Here is a 15,774-nt window from a genome sequence, read left to right as displayed (position 1 = left end):
ACGGTGTCTTTGCCAAATGTTCCTCCGCTTAGGAATTAATAGGCTGACATTAATACAGCAAGATAAATGGGCAGGTCAGGAACGGAGAGCCCTGCCATTATATGGGCATCTCATGGTGATAGTGCCTGCCAATCAAGTCCAATAAGTCCTTGACACACCATGATTCACCTTGAAACACCCACAGCGAATGCAGTACATAGTATATACTCCTTTGTCCACAAGCCAAATCCAATTAGTTTGTGCACATAAATACTTAGCATGGTTGGTGCCCAAGGAACACTTCAGGACACCACAAAAGACATTTTTTTTGCATGCGTGTGATCCAGTTTGCTAAAGTAATATTAGTCAAAATGGATCAATGTATAGTAACAATAAATCCAGAAATGTTTTCAAACTCATCTTCTATATTTCAGCTTGACTTCATTTATGCTGATTTTTGCAAAAACAAGCAAAAATTAATGCCTTGCTAACCAAAGTTAAAGAAGAAATGCACCATTTTGGGTCACAATGTCTAAAAACATTAATGACCTTTGTTAGGGTGCTGAGCATGTTGTATTTTTCATCTTGTTTAAATAAATAATAAAAAAAAAAAAACAAATACATCATACAGTTCCTAAAAAACAATAACATCATTTCAATAATATGCCAGAGTAAGTGAAAGGGTGGCTGTAAATTTTGTTGGTACACAATAATGAAGTTGTGCTCCATCACTTGTTGCTGAACACTGAAAATAAACTAGCTGGCATAAGTGCTATTAGACTTTCTCATGCATACACTGAAGGCAAACATGGCTATTTGGGAATATTTACAGATGAAAAAACAGAGAGATTCAAGTTGTAAAACTAATGGAGCACCACCCATTAGCTTGCTTTAAAACTACCAGTTGCAAGCTATGAGCTGATTGGTATATGTTAAACAAAAGCAATTACATCATACCATTTACACATGGTATAAAACTGTTTGCCAATACAGTGATACTGTCAAACTTTTGGGGTTGTGATCTTTCATAGTTGTTTACTGATATAAGTGGGGAGCACAGTCACAGTCAATGGATACAGGAATTTTAACATCTTTCAAAAACAGTGTAGAATTAAATAAATAAAGTGGACTTTGAGACAGTTTATCGGTATTTGCCCAACAAAATAAGAAAATGTCCTGGCGTGTCTACAAACTGGGGGTACAAATGAACTTAAAATTGATCTGGATTATTCAGTTTCTGTTATCTGTGTTTTTCTAGACGTTTTTGCAGACCTTTTGGAATCAAAAATGATCTTGGTCTCTTTTCAGTCTATTGCAGTAATACTCATCATTTACCCCAAGATGTACCAGTAAGCAATGTATGTGACCTTCTTCCCTCCTCTTTAAAATGAATAGAAAAACTGGCTCCATCTTCTCTATTAAGGATCTCTTCATCAATAATGCACTGTGATCATGAGGCGTTATTAAACAGGATGATTAATTTTTCAGGTAGTGGGCAGCAACACAAAACATAACGAAGGTAACTGAGAAGATGACTTGTGAGAAGCAAATGTACATTTGCAAGGAGGCAGGCGGGACAATAAGTCATTTGTCTACTGTATTCTATGTTTTGTTCATCTTAGCATTGAGAAACAAAAGAGAGATTGCACTATTATCTTTGAAAGAAATGAAAGCTGCATCTCCTTTGTTGGCTCATTCAGCTACATGTCTGTTTTGTGAATAGTACTTTTACCAGTCAAATAATTTCTCCTCATTTTCACCTCACACTATTTCTAGATTTCCTTGAAAAGCGAAATCTTTACACAAGGCTCAAGATTAAGTCTTGTTAATTCCTCCGAAATCTAAGGCATCGCACACAATGTCGCCAACCTTGTCTCATTTTCTAATTGAGGCTTTTAACCTTTCTGTAGCTCAGAGCAAGGACAAACACAGGCAAAATAAGGTGGGGACGCTGCATAATCTCAGTTGTCACTAAAATAGAAAGAGGGCCTCACCCTTGCAGCACAAGCAATACGACATAAAAACAATTACAGTGGTGGAGTGGATGCAGTGCAGCCTACTTGCATATTTCTATCCCAGTGCTGCCATATCTATTTTCAATCTAGAAAGATGGAACGAATGCCTTTGTCAAAAAAGAGAGGGAAAGCGGCGTATGTCATGCTAAAACAAGGTATAGCACTGTGTCTTGTCAGGAAGCTCAGACAAAAGAAGGTGGGTGTAGTCTTTCCTGAATGCAATCACTTGTCAGCCCTAAATCTTCACTCAGTACTGCTCTGACAGGTATAATGGTGATTGTTAAATCCGAAGAAGGGATATTCGCCCGCTCTTCCCAAATGCATAGAAAAACTCTAAAATGCATTTTCCCCCTCTTGAAACAAAATCCTTTTTCTTGAAGTATATCTTTTTTTCTTTTTTTTTTTAACAACAATAAAAACAGGATGAAACAGCGCACAAAAAGAAAACGCAGCTAATGTGGCATGCACAAACAGCACCAGGACAGGAGCGGGTACAATTTAAGTTGCTTTGAATTTTCCGGCTGCTTTATTAGATTTCCTTCATGCGGTCCCGGTGTCACTACTCCTTTGGCCTCTCCCACCTTCAGCCGTGAAAGAGAGAGGACAGTTTTGGAGCTGAGCCTTCTCCAATTTGCTCATTTGCATAACATCAGCATCCCGAGTGGGATTGTGATGCAAACAAGCACAGATTGGTTTGTTCCATCTCCCAGTTTCAATGGGTGTAGTCGGTTGTCAGTCCTGTATGTTCAAAGGACCCATCCTATTTGGGAACTAAGGAAGGTTTTTTTACATGTGGCAAAATAAAGTTTTATTAAAAATGTCAATTATAGATACCAAGAGGGAAACTTGTGTCTTTAGCCATACTGAATGTGTGAGAGTTATATTTGGCAAAAATCACCCACCACACCTCAAAAATGTGTTAAAGCCATAAAAAATTTCTTTAAAGGCAAGAAAAGGGAATTTTTAAAATTTCCAGAAAATATCCAACTCACCATAATTTAGACTTGACATGATTTAGGGAAAAAAAATGTAAATTGGTCTGTGTCTAATGTTATCATCCTCTGCCACTCACAGCAGGACACTTGATACAGCAATCACTGCTTCTGCACCTTGTGTACGTTGAAAATGTGTTTGCTCTTTTGTGATAACAATAAAAGGGGAGAGAAGGGGAAACAAACAGGGGCCTTTCTTCGTGTATACTTTCTTATGAAAATCTGGACCAAAGTCTGGGAATCTGGAAATACAAGGGGAGTGAGCGAGCAGATACAAGAGACTGTTGAGCAGCCCCAGTGATAAAACATTCACAGGGAAATTATCTCCCTGTCATAAGACCCACCCTGTTTTGAATACCAAAGGGATTCATACTCCCAAACAAATTCTAAGAGGCTGACCAATTTTGTGCCCTGGCAAACGATAGCGGGCTGCCACTCAGGTCGCACCTTTGAACTGCCACGACGGGAGCTAGCAGGAAGCAGATTCTAATCTGTGTGTCTCTGTGCAGGTAATCCACTGAAGTATAATTGGCACAATTTAAGTTGCACACAATAATAACAGGGGGGTAAGACTCGCTATGAATATGGAGTGAGTGTAATAAAAGAAAGGTCTGAGTGAAAGAGTGTAGTGCTTGTACAAGGGCCTGTGCTGGGGAGGTTTCCTAATAAGACTGACCATTCAGAGCAGAGTTGCAAACCAGAATTTCATTAAACTTAATAGCAGATTACAGGCATAAGCCAGTTCCTTGTAATACAGTATATCACGGTTTTCTAAAAAGTTACGGTTTCAAAGACATTTTAATAAGAAGCCAGAGAAAGTGTCGGGAGTGATCAGAGCACAGAGTAATGCAGTGCTGCTCCTCCCCCACCTGTTACTCGCACTGCTTGTCAACTATCTGACAGACAGCTACTGTACCTTTTCTTCATTTGCAACAAAAATACAAATTCCTGTTTGGAGATATTTTCAGAAATTAATTACTCTTATTAAAGTATTGCTGTTTTGAAACTACAGTGCACATGCTGGGATCGGCATGACTGACAAGCAGATGACAGCAGAGTGTACAGCCCAACAGGATAATGTATCAACTAAAAACTATAGATTAAACTTCATTACTAATGTCACAAACAATGAGCATTGGTAATTTGGGAGAAGTAGGAATATTTTTTGTATTTGTTTTAATTTGATGCATTCTTTTTTTTAACAAAGGGAAATATATTGTATTTACAGTTATTATGTTGTAAGATTCTAACACTGACACACGTCTAGTTTAAAAACGTAAAATTAGTGCTTCGTAGAACGTGTTGTATGACGTATTGTAGAAATATTTGCAATACTTTCTATGAGGTTCCAGAAAAAGTGTTAGAGGGATGAGTGTTTTCTGGCTGAAAGGAGCATAGAATAATGATGCGTTGCCCCTCCCCCATCAGATGTTGCCCTCTACCAGTCAGGTGGCTTAAAGAAGGCTATTATGCTTTTTCCTTACTTTTGAGAAAGACAGCTTTAAAATATATGTCAGGTCATGAAAAACAGAGCTGTGCCATGGAAACTAAACTTTTAAAGCTACAGCTACCAGGCTAAAATTTTATTTTTGTTGTTTCTGGACCACAAAAAAAAATATACGATTGTACTTATTATCCACTTGATTAATAATCTTAATTTCAGGAACTTAAAAAAAAATCAAAATACATAAATGTGACAGGTTACATTTTTAAAACTGTAATAATGGATCTGTTAAATTGCTTTTGGTGCGGTAACAATAATTGTGTTTTTTTTTTTATAAAAGCAGGTAAATTATGTTACCTGTACATATTGTTCTAGTAATACAATAACACAATAAAACGGTGGCATTTTTACTTAAAATTATTGTAAGAAAGTAAAAATGTCAATTCTATTCCTATAGACTACATTAGAAATTAAGCTTAGTTGTTTTGCTAATGTGATAAACAAAAGCTATCTCTGTATTAAAAGATATATTTACACAGCAAGAGGGTTCTTAAGCCACAAGAACCCAAGACTTTATTTTCCTTCATCTCAAGTGAGAAATGAAATTTTCCAAAGCCATCTACGTCAAACAAGGAAATCATTTTTACATTGTCACTGAAAAAGAAGCAAAAACAGCAGCTGGTTAAGGTTGACATGAGTGAGCAGGTGCAACCTAACATTTCTCTCCACGGACAATCTGAATGTGTTTTTCAGCCCAGCACAAGTAAAAAATAAAAAAAAATAATTTAAGGAGTGAAGGATTTAAACAGTAAAAGATGAAAAATAAATATGTTTAAACAGCATGCATCTTAGATTGTTGCTCCATGCAGAGCCAAAAAATATGAAATAAATGTGACTACGAATCACCAGTTAAAAACAGCAACATGACTTCAAAGGAACATTTTCATCTCTAGTTTATAAATATTCATTCATAGCCTTTTGAATATTCTGCGTGTAATTCTTGTAATGCTTACAGATCAAAATATCTACAGTAACAATTAGCACTTCGGTTAAGAGCCATTACATACACGCACAACTGTAGCTATCTTGATTACTTTTTTTTTTCATTTATAAATATATGAACATTCAACGCAACAAGAAAATGTCCCCACTGTAGTTGAGCCACGCCGTGAAGCCCTCCCCCCTCTTCCTATACTGGTTTCATTATGCGGAGAACCTCAACCACCCTTTCAGGTGACAAAATAAAAGATCCCTTCTTCAGCTCTTGCTGTAAAGAGTAAACCAGCACAAGCAGTGAGAAAACCACTGCCAGGTTTCCTCACTGGTAGTTTGTGCTGCGATGTCTGGTAGCTACATTTCAGCACCACTGCTTTCAAAGCAAGTGCTAATCTTGGCCAGATCTTTTAACAGTGTGATAGCTAACTGGACAAAACGAACGCATTCAGAGTAATGCTCCGAGTTAAAACGAGGGAAACCTTTCCACCCCTCAGTTCTTGGCCTCTCTGAGCCTGCCCACACCTCACCGCCTACCCCGGGGCCCGCCTGATGGTAATAGCTGCGAGAGCCGCATCCTGTCAGCTCACTCCAGACTCACTGGTAATCAGCTCAGACTCATGAATGACAGAAACTCCACTGGCTCTACTTTTTGCAATGACGAAATGAAAAAAAAAGAAAGAAAATGCACGTTTCTGCACTACCACCTTTCTCCTCCAAACTGTTCTCCTTTTGACTGTCCTCTTTACACAGCTTTTCTTTTTTCCACATTTCCATCAACTACGACAGAACAGCACTTATCACATTGGTTCAGTTGCTGAAGCAAAAGCTAAAAATGAATTGTGGGTTGCTGGGCTTTCATAAGGTAGTGTAGTTTGTTCAGCTTTGACATAGATTTACGTCTGTCATCATTAAACTTGCTGTGATAAAATGGCACTGTAGTTCACACACATCACCGCCTTTTTGCTCTAACTGATGTTTAATTTACAAGTAAAACATATGTTTAAAGAAAATTCTAGTAAATTATTATTTGTATTTATTTATTGCAGCATACATTTAACAGTCTAGAAAAAAACACTACCCTAACTTATTTTTGCATCTAATTAAAAAAAAGTGGAATAAATGTAAGATTTTTTAAGGTAACTTTAACATATAAAAACACACAGAAATATACTTCTTTGCTGTTTAGATTGAGTAATTTAATTTAAAAGATTGCAAATGTGGTTCTCACTCAGGCAGCAGAAAAAATAATCGATGATTGACAAAAAATAAAATAAGCATTTGACATGTGCCCAACTTAAAATGTTAGCAACCTTTTAACTATTTGCTTGTCCACATTTCGCTCACAGAAAACAACATGTCAATGCAAAGCAAAAGCTGCAGTTCCCACACTCATCTCAATTACTAACATCAGTCTGCTCAAGACTCACAAGCCGAATTAGACAAACAGGTCGGTCTAATGGATAAAGCAGCGAGAGTATGTGTGATTTATAGCAGAATTCACACCAGCAGAGCTGCCTCACACCTCATTTAGAAACAGGCATGATGAATTATTAGGGCAGTCTGTGGATGTATTTTTCTTGTACTGTTGTCAAAGAGATCAGATCAGGAGGGAGACGCGATGAGGTGTCGATATTAAGCATTCTGAATTTCAAAATGCCTGAATAATTTCACATCTTCATTCAAACACACACACACACACGCACACACGCACCCCAGTGGAGCAACTTGACTACAGTATTTAAGATACTCATTACCTCTTCCTTACAACAGTGGAGGAGGAGTTGGAACCAAAAGGCAGCTGTGAACGCCCGGCCTGGCACAGCTGTACAAGCAAAGCTGTAAAAAGAAGTCACCGGCCACTGTCGCTCAATCTGTGTTAATCCCACACTATCTGCATGCACGTCAGCCCCAGTCCTCATGTCCCTGCATTTCTTTTCACACTCCTAAGTTCAATTTGGCAGGAAAGTGGACATGTTGCATCACTTCTCCTGGCTGAAAATCCTTTCGGCATATTTCTCTTCCAATAATCTTTTTTTTTTTTCCTGAGACAGCATGATGGCTGTGTTATCACGCACAATCAGCTCAACAGTCTTTTTCAACAGCATATTTTGTCCTTCTTATTTAAAATTTTCGAGTGTTTAGTGTTTTTGCAAAAACAATATTTGCTTATGTGTCTTTATATCGTATATCTACTTTAAGCATCACATGAAACCACATTGGTTAACAAAATAATAACTTCATTATTCACAATCAGGAGTGTGCGAAAAATCTGTGGTCTGAATAGGTGGGCAAATATGTTGCTAGATTTCACCAAGCCAAGCACTTCTAAACTCTGCTATGCTTTACAGACAGAATCTTACATCCAAGCTCCAACAGAACCAAATCTGAGCCCTCAGGGCAGAATTTTTATCCTAACATCTCCTCTCAGGTCTGACACTTTGTCCTCTGTCTTCAAAACACTCTCTCTAGAAGTTTCTCTCCAGCTGACCCAAGCACAGACCATCGCCTCTGGCTTGTCACGGCAGGCCGAGTGATGCGGCACTGTGGGCAGCAGAGAGGGAGGCTCTGTACTGAGACAGCAGCAGGTGCAGCTGTGACAGTTGCCGTGTTGTTGCTAGCCCCACACTGTAGTCAAGATGAGGTTCACAGATGTAGCCACTCAGTGCCGTGGTTTATTGGCTGGCTGAGACAATGCATCTCTGTCAGGAACAACTCCTCCTAAGGCCATTTCGCTCTAAGAGTGCTCCGCGAGAAACAGGGTGCAGAAAAAGCTCATTCTGACACACAAGGTCAATTCTGCTTCACGGCGGCGCAATCAAAGCTCCACACGTCTTGCCAGAAAACACAGCTTCCTACCTTAAGAAATCACACTGCAATATGGAGTCCAGGACATATTCATATTTTCATGTATATTATTTTTTTTCTATCCTTAAATTTTTATAAAAAGAATAAGCATGCAAATATGTAAAAAATTATCCTACATGTAATTATTTATAATTACATAATTAGTGCAAATTTTGTGCTAATTATCGAAATAAGTATTGTCACTGCGTAAAAGCATGTTTTAGATTAATCATTAGCATATTCTCTGCAAGCCTAGTTTAAAAGTCAACAAAGTACCACCCAGGGCTCCACTTTACCTCATGCGATTCCTGCAAGACATGAATTTAAATCTGAGGCTGGTAAAGTTACGGCAGTAGTTTTCCATTTGCTTTTTCATCTTTTCTCTTCAACTTCTTTTTTTTTTTTTCACGTGAGAAAGCATACCAGATCGCCTATCTTTGATTCAGGCTTTCGAGAAAGCCCAAAAATTCCAGTACAACTCCATGTTTTGTTGACTCTCCGCGTACAGTGGAGATCTGAGATAATAATGACAATTGTTTTCCAGTAAAGCACCCAGTCTCTGCTTGTTCAATTACGGGAAGGAGCCTCAATGAGGGCGGTAAAATCATTTGCAGAGACATTATCTACACAGAGAGAGGCTGAGACAGAGAGCGAGTATGGAGAAGAGGGGCGGGGGTGGGGACCAGAGCAGACGCAGGGGCCAAACTTTAGTTTGGAAAGGAAATAGAAACATTTTTTGCGGACCACACATGGAGGGTGCTGCAGAAGATGAAAGCAGCAGGATTCATAATTCACTGCAGGAAATTAATAGACTAATGCAGCTCTGTGTGTTTCACCACCAAAACCCACATAATAGGATAAATTTGTTTTCATTACAGGTGAAAGGCTGATATCTCTGCGAATTATTAAAACATACACAGAATTTATGAGCGCCACAAAGTCATGCCTCCTCACATACGGCCGGTCGCCCCATGAGCGGAACCGAGTCATGAGCCCTCATCTATCAGCGTGTGGAATCATTAAAGATAATTTGATTGTTTTTTCAACCCTGGCTGTGTTTGATGTCTCTGGCATGGTGGCAATTGAGAAGACAATTATTTTGTTGATTAGCTTGGTTTTTTTAGCAACTTACCATCCCTGTGATATTCCTCTGAAACTCCCAGACCAGACGCGCAACTCCATCTGACTTGGCAGCCATTCCACAAGAACAAAGCCGCCACACTCCCATACTAAATACTGTACAATAAAATATCATTTATCAAAGTCTCAGACCTCGAAAGCCACCAAACACAGAAAGTCTTGAGAGAGAGGAGAAGGAGCCATGTTTATGCATAGAAAAACATCAAGCAGTACACTTAAATCTGGGAGGATTTCAACTAGCCAGTGCACTGTTTGGGAGAGTGTTTGCTTACACTTTTCTACAGCTTAGCTTTATTGTTTTCTCTATTTGATAACCCAAATAAATTTTGCTTTTCCAATCTTAAACCCAAGACGTCAACTTAGACGGACAACCTTTTTTAAGTTTTATGAATTGACTATCTCTTGACTTTTATCCTCTGCAAAAACACACTTTTGTCGTTTCTGCTAAAACGTAAGAGTCATCTAATGGATTTCAACTACAGCCAAGAATAGCCACGTTAAAAATTAATCACTGCCAATTAAAACAGAGGTACAATGATAATCAAATGTTTAGCACAGCTTACCAGGTACTTTGGAGCGCTCAAACTGAATATGCTAATATCCACGTCAGAACATGAAATCCTTACCAAAAAATGATAAAGAGATCAAAACTTTTCCTAGTTCCAATCGGTCACAATTGTCAAGGACAAGAGTAGGGTGGAATGGGAGAAATATATTGCTCTGGCATGTTTACCAGCGCCATCCCAAAATAACAGATCTGTCGTGTCGGGAAAAGGGGGGCTTTTAAGTGTGGATGCGCCTCGCTCTCCCATAATCCAGCCGAGACATTACTCCTTCCCCTGGCAGCCGTCCGCAGATCCCCCCCTGTCTCCCAGCCAGGCCTCGCTCTCTGCTGCTATGGCAGAGCTGCAATAACTGCTGTTTGCTCAGAGCCTTGCCTCCCAGGTTCTCCTCTGTCACACAGAAATTGAATATTTTCCCAAATAGTCTTGCAGCTGTGCACAGATAAGGACAAGTCCTGTTCACATGGCACAAAGAATGAGACGAGGATGCCGTGTGTGTGTGTGTGTGTGTGTGTGTGTGTGTGTGTGTGTGTGTGTGTGTGTGTTTTAGGAAAGAGCAATCGTATCAGTTATTGTTATCAGAAAAGAAAAAAATAATATTGTGATTAAAACTGGAATTTATTGTTACATTATTAACTTCTTATTGAATCTATCCGCAAACCCCCAAAACTATTTAGAGTAAAGTTGTTACTCCCTGTTGAATATATCAAGGGATCAATATATATCCATACACTTGAAAACGTGATCGAAGGCAATTACTTTGTCATATTTAGCTGCACAAATTGAACTTCTTAAAGTGACTTGTTTGTAATAAATATGTTGCTATATCTGTTATGGATAAGTGGGTGAACTTCATATTTGAAGCAGTATTTGTGGGAATCCGAATATATGCAGTAACAAATGTATAGGTAAAAATAGGCAGTGATTATAAAAAAATACCCTATATTTTTTAAGAATTACTAAAATAAAAAGAAGAAAATATTGTAAAAAATATTTCAGGCCAATATGGCCTGTATTTATTCTGTGTGTTTGTTATTTTAATTTTGTCTATGAATTATGTGGGAAAAAAACTAATTTTGAAAATGATAATCTTTTGTCAATTAAATGCAATTAAATATTTATTTCACTTTTTAAAAATATTTCAAATATTTCAAAACTACATTTTGCAGCAACATTATAAATTAAAAATATTAGAAATAAAAATAATTCCACTAAACATAAAATACACAGTGCTAATACCGCTCTCCACAACCGCTGCACATATAAAACCAGGCCAAAATGTTATGAGAATTTAAGAGTTTTAACAGTCGATTTATTTTATTCCATGTGCTTTTGAGAGAGGCAAAAAATGAGTGAAGCATTGAGAAAGGCATGCCAGATAAACTCAGGGAGGCTGCCACTTAACCAGCGTTCAGGAACTCGACATGCGAGCCATCCACTAAGAGCCGTGTTGTTTCTTGTCACTAGAGTTTGAATTGAGCCTCACTTTCAGCCCCTGTGTCCTAGCAGAATAATGTTCTGCTGGGAAATTATTTAGGCAAGCAGAAAGTTTCACCTGCCATTTCAGGGGGCACTGAGCCACCCCCCCTTCCCCGTCTCTCCTTTGCTGCACCAGAGGCCTTTAGCAAGTGGAAACAAATGTTTCACAAAATGGTAGGGAGGGGAACACGGTGGCGCACGGCATTTTTACTGATTGCCAATCGTAAAATAAAAGCAGTCATGAAAAGGGGCGAAGTTCTGGCCCACCAAAGGCCTGCATGTTACGTCAAATTTGCTATAGCTTTCCTTTTACAGCCTTGTTTATTCCCTTTAATAGTGAGCAGTTATCCGCACAGTATGGCTCCACGTAGGTGGTTTAGCAACAGAAAAGATTGCATCTGAAAACACAAACCCACAATTTACACGCCAAATAAGCAATGGGATGTAAATCTAAACACTCTTAACTCCCTGCAATCCTCTCTCTTTTTTTTTTTTGTTTTGTTTTTTCTGCTGACGCTTTCGCAGCATCCATCATTTCCTTGATACTCCACGGAGCGACTAACACATCATTTGGGCAGATTGCAACTCCAAACTGGTTTCGTTCACACTGTCTGCTAACAAAGGCTTGTGATGCTCGTGAAGGACAAAAAAGGATGAGCTAGAATTTAGTGGTATTCAATGTGGATGAAAGCAGAGCAGCACTACGCTGTGAATTTGCAAGGATAAAAAAAAAATCTATTCAATCACATCTCAACCTTTAAATCGGTCATACTCGTTCATCAATTGCTGCTCGGAGAAGGACAGCAAGCTCTAATGTATGCTTCATAGAGGCTCATTAAAAGAAATATGGCATATCTTGTTTGTTTTTGCTCATGTTATATTTGACCAGTAATAAATTGGTCCGAAAAGACAAGATTGGACTTGAATGACTTGGAGAAGATAGGATTGCAGCATTCCGATCAGTTTCAAGCAAGTCAGCTATCGATGGATAGTAACCCAGCTGCTGATCCGAGGGTAGAAATATCCAAGCAGAGACTAAGAGTGAACATCTCTTCAAGTCACAAAATCTTGAAGCATTCACCCGTTCGCTATCGCATTCAGTGTCACATTGGGTGACAACACAGGCTTTAAAGTTGGAAACGGAGCAGTATACATCACTGTCTTTCTCCGACCTATATAGACATGTTCCTGTGCCGTATCGATTCACTAGCAGAAGTGAACGCAGCAGCTCGCCGAGGCTATCTGGTGCTCTGGCAGATCAAGAGCAGCTGCAGTTCCATGAAACCGGACTCACTCTCACTGCTGAGACGAGTATGCTATGGACTGAAGGAAAAAAAAAAAGAAAAGGTACTCTCATGTGGTAAAGCATTCATAATGGCATGCCCAAATTGAAGATATCAAGCAACAAGACACAAGAGAAGACAGTTCCCCTCACCCCCGCCATCTTTTTCAAACACAACTAGATTACATTATTTCCATTGGGTGAAAGAGCGGTTGGTAAGATGCTGATATATGAAGCCAAAAATGAAGTTTTACGCGTCTTCATTAAATTTTTTTTTCCAAATGCATGATTCAGGAGGGCTTTTTTTTTTTTGTCTGTCGGCAAAAACTATTTACTATTTATGAGAGTGCAACATCTTATGATTAGACTTGAAAGCTACATATCACATTGATCTGCTTGAAATGTGGGGGGAGAAAGCAAGTTTTCCACTTTCTCTCGCTCACACACTCTCTTGCTGAAGCTTCTTAGGGTCAACCAAAACCAGTGGCAGAAAATAAGACTCCTTTCATTCTGAAAAGGCTCTTACTACTTTGATATGGTAATACGCTCCTGCCTTACTGCTGGAATTTGCGTTTCGCCTTCATTTAAATTTTCCTTTTTTTTTTTTTTGCAAAGCACAAACACATAAAAACTAAGTCCACCTATTAAAAACTTGAATGAGCAGTGAAGCTTCTGTACCCCGATTAAAAAAAAGAACATATATCTTCCAAACCAACACAAACAAACATCCCTTTTGTATGTCACTGAACAATCACATTGTTATGTATTATGTGTGTGGGGGGGAAGATAAAGCCACTTCATCCTCAAAACACCTGCTTTATTCTTTTTTTTTTTTGCCTTCTGAGGACTTAGAAATTGTTAAGCAGCAAAGCCTATTTAGTTAGTCGTGTTTAAAAAGGGAAAAAGACAGAGGAAAGTTCCACTTTACGGTAGCATCATATTCAGCTAATGAGCACTTAATAAAATGTTGCTCATTTCCGACAGACATTCAAGGAGTTCACAACCAGGCAGGATTTCTCTTTTCAGATCAGTTCTTCAGGCAGAAAAGGGGGAGGGTGCTATATGAAGACCGGAGCTAAATTCACCCCCAATTCACAGATCGATCACTACAGATTGCTGCTCTGCTCCAGGCTACCATGCATCACCACCACCGGCTGGCCGCTGTGTGCTCCTGTCCTCAGCCGAAGGAGAAGGCGCTCACTGCCCGCATGTGTGCTCCCGGCTCCCTGCTCTCAACACATGGTTGACAAGACGCGTTCGGAATCGGTAGGCCTAAATAATACATGTGCAGTACATGGATCTAATTGTACTGCCACTCTGGGTACGAAACCGCCTAAAACGTCCCCCATTCTCTCTCTCATTTATGTTTTCACTTCTATTCGTCCGCCTTTTCAGTTTTCCCCAATTCACAATTTCCACGTCACTTTGCACGCTTTTTTTGCCCACAGACGAATCCCAGACTATAGAAATCGTTGTCCAAAACTAATTACTACATAAGTTACGGGGTCTCGCATAATTCTTTTCTTTGATATCATTTCGAACAAACAGCCTAACCCCAATTATAATGGATTAGTCCTTGGACGCTCTCAAGACTCAAGCCAACATCGTGTCACAGCTCACACGGTTTCTCAGCACTCATTCAAAAACAACAAGACCACCAGTGGATTTTAAAAGGAATATTACCACCAAAGTCCACTGAAACTTTGGAGGCAATAAATGCCAGTTAAAATGCGTTTTTAGCGATCTGGTTCACCTAAAATGCGCCCCAACCCACTTTTCGTTCAGCCAAACAAAATCAATCCACATCTGGTTACGTTTTGATTAACTTCGTTTCAATTATCCACGGCACCCGTCGAACGATTTAAATCACAACTAGTGATTTTTCCTCCCCTTCTGAGGCCCAATAATTTATGAAACTTTATCTCTGAATGTGTGCTAGTTATTCTTATACCTTATAAATAAATATATTAATGTTATCAATGTCCAAACAGCATAACGATAATAAAAGTAGATGCGAAATACAAAACAATAAAGTCAAATTTTACAAGATTAAAAACAAACAAACAAAGTAATACTGGTGAATTTCTTACCTTTTTTGAAAAGCAGTGTAGCCGCCAAAAATGGCAAAGCAAAAAGTCAGTTCGGGAAGAAATGAAATGTGATTTGTGGTTAAAAACGTCAGATTGTGAAAAGACAGTCTGGTGGGGACTCCTCTGCATCGAAGAGAGTTGGTCTGCAGGTCTGAGGCATGCTTCCCCCTCTTAATCTGGGACAGAGCGGCTGGTTATCAGGCGAAGAGTCACCCTCTCAGCCCGCACACATCCCCCTGCGCCGGACACGCACTTCCATGGCATGCAAGGTGTTGCTCTGCGCTCAGTCCTAACTCAACACCTCACAGCACCTTTTTAAGCGGCTCATCAAGTCACGGCGCTCCGCTGCGCACTCACTCCCGACGCAACAGAAACAAACGAGAAGAGTAGAGAAGCGAGGGGTAAAAAATTAAAAAGCAAAAGGAGAAAAGAAAAAAAAAAACACTGGGTGACAAGAGTGACAACACGGAGTGAGGGCTTTTTCAGTGTCTGATGACAGGGAGAGGTAAAGCAAAGCGTACTTATAGCCACCGATGCTGTTCTCTTGGCTCCCCTGAATCAGACTGTGGAGACTGGGCAAGTTTCAGCGGCTCGCCTCTGGAAGAGATCCCGCTCACAGTGTTGAGACACTTGGTGGAAGCAGCGCGGAGCGGGCTTCCAGCACACAGCGCCAGTGCAGTGGAAAGCAGTCGTCTGCTGGAGCCGTCTGAGCCGGAGGGATTCCTGAAAACCCGACATGGATTCTTAATCCACAACGACTCGGAGTCCAGTGCTTGTCCTATCAACTGATACTGCCTGTATCAGTTGGCGTGTGTGTGTGTGTGTGTGTGTATGCATTGTTTGTTAATAACAATATATATAAATGTATATATATATATATATATATATTTATACAAATATATAAATGTATATATGTTTAGATATGTAGTGGACGTTCATTTTTAAATAAA

General features: G+C 39.4%; 1 protein-coding gene across 39 annotated transcripts in view; it reads right to left on the bottom strand.

Annotated features, from left to right (window-relative positions):
- The window catches only part of adgrl2 (adhesion G protein-coupled receptor L2), a 125,103-nt gene extending 109,562 nt beyond the window's left edge, over positions 1 to 15,541 (bottom strand). For 13 of the 39 annotated variants that reach the window (XM_023339577.1, XM_023339580.1, XM_023339581.1 and 10 more), the window contains exon 1: positions 14,825 to 15,535. The gene's annotated coding sequence lies outside the window, so the exon portion shown is untranslated. Of the gene's footprint in view, positions 1 to 14,824 lie in introns of all 39 variants that reach the window. The other 26 variants (XM_023339589.1, XM_023339600.1, XM_023339593.1 and 23 more) reach the window with 5 other exon arrangements.
- Between the last annotated feature and the right edge of the window lie 233 nt (positions 15,542 to 15,774).

Source organism: Xiphophorus maculatus, chromosome 9 (genome assembly GCF_002775205.1).
Source record: "Xiphophorus maculatus strain JP 163 A chromosome 9, X_maculatus-5.0-male, whole genome shotgun sequence".
NCBI lineage: Eukaryota > Metazoa > Chordata > Actinopteri > Cyprinodontiformes > Poeciliidae > Xiphophorus > Xiphophorus maculatus.
Note: the sequence above shows the minus strand (reverse complement) of the source record. Positions and strands in the feature narration are given on the sequence as shown.